We start from the raw sequence: 6,146 nt of genomic DNA, 5'->3' as shown, positions 1-6,146 counted from the left end.
TATTATATTTTCACTTCACTTTTAAAAAGGTGAGCAGTAATTCTGGATTTTGGGAGTTTCACCAGAAGGGGGTTGATGATGGAAACATGTGGGGGACAAAGCATGGAAAGAACAGAGGGTGAAAGACCAGAAAGGAGATGGTATAATCAGAGACCACTGATCTGTCTGCAATGGGAAAGTGATAGGCCCATAGATTCAGCTTCATCGTGAGAGTTTACAATAATCTCAAAGGCCTCGTCTTCCATAGTGTCAAGCTGTGAGGCAGGGGAGCCAGACCAGAGGGGACAGCAGTACTCCTTCAAGCTGTGGATGAAGACCTTGTTGGTGGATAAGAGTTCAGGTGTGCCAAAGAAGGACTTTGTATGACTGAGGATGCCCAGTCAGCACCTGGCTTTGGAGGCCAACTTTGAAATGTGGTTTTCCGAAGAAAGATTATGGTTCATCGTGAAATCCAGGAGTTTCAGTGACTGAACTTTAAGAGGATTGTTAAGAAAGTAGATGACAGGGTTTTGCCAGACAGTCCTTTTGGAGTGAGATTTGTCTGGATTGAAAGACCAGATCTGGATTTTTGTTTTTCTCCAAAGTTGTAAAACTGTACCAGTATTCCCAGTCCTGCAAAGTACTTCTCTGTCCAATCTCTATCACACAGTGTATTTGAGGGATTCTGGCAATTACCATGAACTTGTGCACCAATGACCAGTAAAGCTTTTAATCATGCAAATCAAACGATTGCTATCAAAAATCTGATTCAACTTGGAGTTGATCGGCTAGTTTTGCCGACAACGTGCAGTTTTCCATTGCAGCGTTCACAAACCGTTCAATACCAACCGCAGATAAATGGCGATATCTTAATCTTGCGTGTGATGCTCCGTAAGGTACAAAATCATGTCCCATTCCCTTCTTGGCAATGGATAACAATGCAGCTCTCACCTCTGCAAAATGCTGGAAATATTTTGATCTTCGCACTAATGTGGTATCTAAATCAGAACGTTCAAATTTCTTTTCATAATCAACTCTTGTTAATTGGCATCATATGAAGCTGAACCCGGTGAAATGTAAATCAATTCAGATGTCATTCCTTCACAGTCCACCACCTTCAAGTTATTTTGAATAGAGTTTAAGAAAGGAGACAATTTCAAGTGAGACATCATGATCTCCCTTTTCTGCTGGAGATTGTGATGTCCTACTTGAAGTTGTCTCTTTTCTTAAACTCGATTCAAAATAACTTGAAGTGGAATCAACAAGAGCAATGGTTCACACTTTACATATGGAGCAAAGGCTGACGATTTGGATTTGATTTACAAAATGTATATTCTCCCGCTGCTTGAACCCAGACTGCCTGTGTGGTCTTTTTGTATTACTGTAGCTCAAGCACAATGTGTCCAACGTATCCAGAAGAGAGTGTGACGTATGCCTCTAAACTATCCAGCCTGGGTTTGAATCCCAACCCAACTGTAAACTGTCATCCCAGTGTCTCACAGGCAGGGTGGTAAATCAATGTGTGCCATCTCTCGGATGGACGTTAAAACGGCATCCTGTCTGTCGGCATTTGTTGGTGGACGTTAAAGATCCCACTGTGACCTTCACAAAGAGTATGTGAGCTATCGCCAGCCCCATGAACAAATTACAAATTCCTGCCCTAACTACTTATAGTTCCCACATTCAGCTTTCACAAGCCTGGTGTTGGCTTAGTGGTTCGGGTGGCGGCTTGGGATCCTTGGGTCCTGAGTTCAAGCCCCGTTGGCCACTGAATTAATATACTTCTTTTGTTTATTTCATTTAAGCTGATCTTCAACTGAGTCTGTTGACTCAGCCCGTCATCCTTCCGAGGTTGGCAAAATGAGTACCAGTGTACTGGTAAGGGGGACACTGCATCAACAGCATTGCCGCGTCCCAACCAATGATGCAACCAGCAGCCACAGGCTGCACTCGATAGAGAGACATTCAGCTTTGACCACTCTATCATCGTCCTGCATGTACAAGCTCATCCCAATGATCTTCAGAAAAATATCATATGAGCTTCCCAGACCAAAGTATTTTACATCAAACCAAAGATGAAATACTCATACAGTATTTTACATTAATTATAACAGTAGACATGACATCAAAACTGTGCATGGTATTGGAATATAAGATCCCAGCATCACAAGCTATGCTTACATGGATGCAAATTTCTCCAAAATTATCATAATGTGTTTAAGGGTGATAAAAAAGATAGATCGAGAAGGGCACTCGGTAGAGCGCATACCTCTGCCACGTAATGCCTAATCCGTGAGAACATATCGGGCCCAATACATTTTTGAAATATCATGCTGAACAGTACTATATCGTTTTTTGGCCATATCTCTAAACGGTGAAGAATTGCTTATGAAATTAAAAAATTCTCGTATGCAGATCTGGATTCAGATCTTCACCAAAATCGAATCAATTCGTCCTTGCGACACACCCAACCTGTCCACCAAGTTTCGTCTGAATCCGTCCACAACTTTTTGAGATATTGTGCTATATATGGTTTGCACTCTCTCAATGGTGAAGAATCACTTCAAAATTATCAGATCCGCATCCGGATCTCCACAAATTGAATCAATTCTTCATTGTCAAACATCCAACATATCCACCAAGTTTCGTCCGAATCCGTCCACAACTTTTTGAGATATCGTGCTATATATCATTTTTGGCCCCATCTCTCAAGGGTGAAGAATCACTTTAAAAATTCAAGTCGTTGGATCTGGATCTTCACTAAAATATAATCATTTCGTCCTTATCACACCAAAAGGGGTGAAAACATAACCTGTTCACCTTTGGTGGCAGAGGTAAAAATGTTGCCAAGTAAACTTGATTGATAATTAACTTGAAAAAGTAAACATTTTTAGCATATAGCACAATGTATTGTTCTTATCCTTTAATGGGAAATTTATTCAAATACAACATGATTATTACATCTATGTGCTTGAACATTGTATCTATTTTTAATGACGTATTTGAATTTTAAACACCTTATATCTCTTGACTGTATTGGAAGGTTACCAGTCTGATCAGTAAAAATTCCCCTCTTCCCTTCCCCAAAACAGATGGCCATCCAAATAATCTTTAATCTTTATTCAGTCGGATAGAATCATCTATTATATTATTTTGCTTATTAAGGGATTCTTATACATAAATAATTATATATTGGTGCCTGAAATTCTGGCTGGAAGCAGGAGTCTGGCTTCAATGGAATGTGTGTCAAAAGTGATATCCAGATGCCTTTTAAAACTCCGATCAAACTTCAGAAATAAAATATTCCCCAGACCTCTGAATTTAAGCTGATTTTCAAATGGCCGCTGCAATAAGGCTATGAGTGATCTCTCCCCGAACCCCAAAACATCAGCGTTGGCATCATTCTGTCTCGAGGATGATCAGATATTCTCATTGTCTTACCTCCACCCCACTTTTCTCTGCATATTATACAAGAACTCAAAAAGACCATGTACAGCAGAATTAGAGGAAGACTGGCTTATTGAACCTCCTCTGAATTCTCCATATCAGTATGTTAATGTTTGTTTGTTTATGTGTTTTTAAAAGAAATGACTCAAATGTACAGGAGGAATTGAGAATTCTTCTACACTTCGATGGGAACACCAGTCCAAACGGACAAACATTAAATATTTTAATGGCAATTCACGTGAAGGCATAGTCAAGATGACCGGTCCGTAATCCATCTTAACGATCCTTGCGTTTTCAAATCAAAGATGAGAATGGCAGAAGATAAAATTCAGAAACTTCTCAACTTCATGCACTCATCTCCAGATTGCAAATCTCCAGATTTATTTATTTAGCAAACAATGATCATTTATTGCTGCAAAACATTAAACGAGTGCGTGCACTTCGACTCCAATGTGCGAACACATGAAGGACAGAGCAATAAACCAGGAAATATTAACATGGAATGAAAATAGCTCCAATAACAGATGTACCTTGCATGTTGATCAGCTGCTTAAAAGGGTGAGCATTCATTTCTATTCTTATGCAAGTATAATCGGCAAATGAGGCTCAAGCAGCACAAGCTTCGGTGTTTGTGCATGAGATGATGCTTTTGAGAGTTGAACATGAAAGACAATATTTAATACCGTATTGCAATGTGCAAGAGTGGCATCAAATTCTCACCCGATCAGTGCTAAAACCAAAAATATAATCTCTTTCCCAACTTCTCTATAACCTGTAAAACACGATCACAAGTCCCAGCATGCTGTCAGTGTTTGGACGAATCTCTCGAAGGGAATTTATAATCAGGGAGTCGGATTCAACTCGAACTTCCAAACACTTCACATTCAAGTAGATGAAGTGTTTGAAGCATGTTGGGTACGTAACACAAGGCCAAAACATTTGATAACTTGCAATTAAAGATTGCCCAATTCCAAAGTATTGCCTGCAAAACCTGCGGTGCAATCTCACCCTACTTCAGTTACGAGCACGTTAATGCTTTCCCTTCGTCGTCGGAAAACGCCGTTACATCAAGTCAAAGAGATAACTCTTGGAGGGTTGGGAGAAAATGTAATTTTGTATTACATTTGCCAGAATTACATTGAAATAGGTGCAAATTTCAAACAAAGCAGTACAAAGGTTTCAATCGACAGATTCCTGGAGGTCAGAATGCTATACCCAGAGAAGGATGAATCGTATATGAGAACTACAGAGAAAAACATACAATTCCACGAGGACAAAATATCCACTTTTGTCTGTAAATAGACATTTATCATGTCTTTACGTTTTCTATTTCGTTCTTGATCGCCTTGCATCATAATACGGTACATGTAGGATTAGTCGCATGATCCAATTTACAACAATTTATATGCAATCGATGAGCAATGCACAACTATGTCTTCGGCAAAAAGTTTATAGATGCCTGGATCACACGATTTCAAGTCAACTGCACAGTTTCGTCAAATCTAAAATGTCAACTGCAGTCGCCGTTCCAGCAATCGATCAATGGAATATGTGAAATCACTGCTCACCGAACGCAAAAGCATGCACAGGTATATGCATAACAGGTCATGCAATTGTGGAAGTGAAAAATAAATTCCATCTTATCAAATGTGCATAATAGTCTGCATTAACAATTTATGGCCATATAAGGTGATGATAAACTGACTCACAGGACTGTCACCAGGCCTACGTGTTCTGTGTTTGTCATGTTTTCAAATGCATTTAAATGATTGAAGATGTGTATAATCTGTTGTAAAACACTGTAATTAACAAAAGTCGTTTTTTTTTTACCATAAATGGAATTGTTGACCAAGAAGGATCATGGGTGCATTGCTGAAGCTGTTTGTTGAAGCAGGCTTCTGTGGTCCTGCAATTTAATCGCTGTACTTCATCTTCCATATTGACTAAAACCTCATGTGTTGTTGCTTTCTTTCCTGTGCTGACACCCCAGGCATATACCTTGGGCTGTTGACTTATCATGGACCATTACTTAAAATGTATAAAGAATACATCATGCTTATGGGATGAACTTATTTGGCCTTTGGCCTGCTGACAGAGGCTTTGAGTGTTCCTTCCCCTTTTCCTTCCTCGCAAGTCTCTGAGTAGTTTCTTTCTTTGTAAACTGTCTTGGTCAGATCTTAATTAGTCAGTGTCAGATGTCCTCTGCATGACCCATCCCTTGTTTGGAATTTTCTATATAAACTGGACCTCTGGCACTGAAAAGCCAGAAAGGATTCCAAGGCTGGCTTGAAGTTTGGCCTTTCCCCGTGCACGTGACCAATCATCTGATTCAACCAAAGGCGGGGTCGGAGTTTTTCCGACACAATAAATAAATTCACACACAGGTGGTATATAATCATGAAGCCGTCCTTATTGCTCATTAATGTTAACATACTGATCAATCATACACAAATCATTGTAAGGGAAAGTGCTTAAATACCACGACAAGGAAAGTTATGCAAGTGATGATGTCGGGGGAATGTAATCGAGTGTTGCACCATGGATCTATACTCACAATAAATGATCATTACAGCTGCACATTTGGCCAATGCCAGTGGCAGAAGCAAAGCTTTAATTCCGATTGATCGATCAGATGCTAACGCTCCTTTTTAGATCGATTTGTAATGCAGTCAGCATCACTTCCACAAGCTTCAACATCGGATAAACGCAGAGGATGACAA

The 6,146-nt window shown here is 39.7% G+C and overlaps 1 protein-coding gene across 1 annotated transcript in view; it reads right to left on the bottom strand.

Moving 5' to 3' along the window:
• Nucleotides 1-3,786: 3,786 nt before the first annotated feature.
• The window catches only part of VMP1 (vacuole membrane protein 1), a 54,071-nt gene continuing 51,711 nt past the window's right edge, over nt 3,787-6,146 (bottom strand). Inside the window, exon 12 of the mRNA XM_085879573.1 lies at nt 3,787-6,146. This exon is cut by the window's right edge and continues 545 nt beyond it. The gene's annotated coding sequence lies outside the window, so the exon portion shown is untranslated.

This window comes from Eptatretus burgeri, chromosome 4 (genome assembly GCF_056783735.1).
Source record: "Eptatretus burgeri isolate ZD-2024b chromosome 4, Ebu_testis_v1, whole genome shotgun sequence".
Lineage (NCBI taxonomy): Eukaryota > Metazoa > Chordata > Myxini > Myxiniformes > Myxinidae > Eptatretus > Eptatretus burgeri.
The sequence above is the reverse complement of the archived record's forward strand: the minus strand, read 5'-3'. Positions and strand labels throughout refer to the sequence as shown.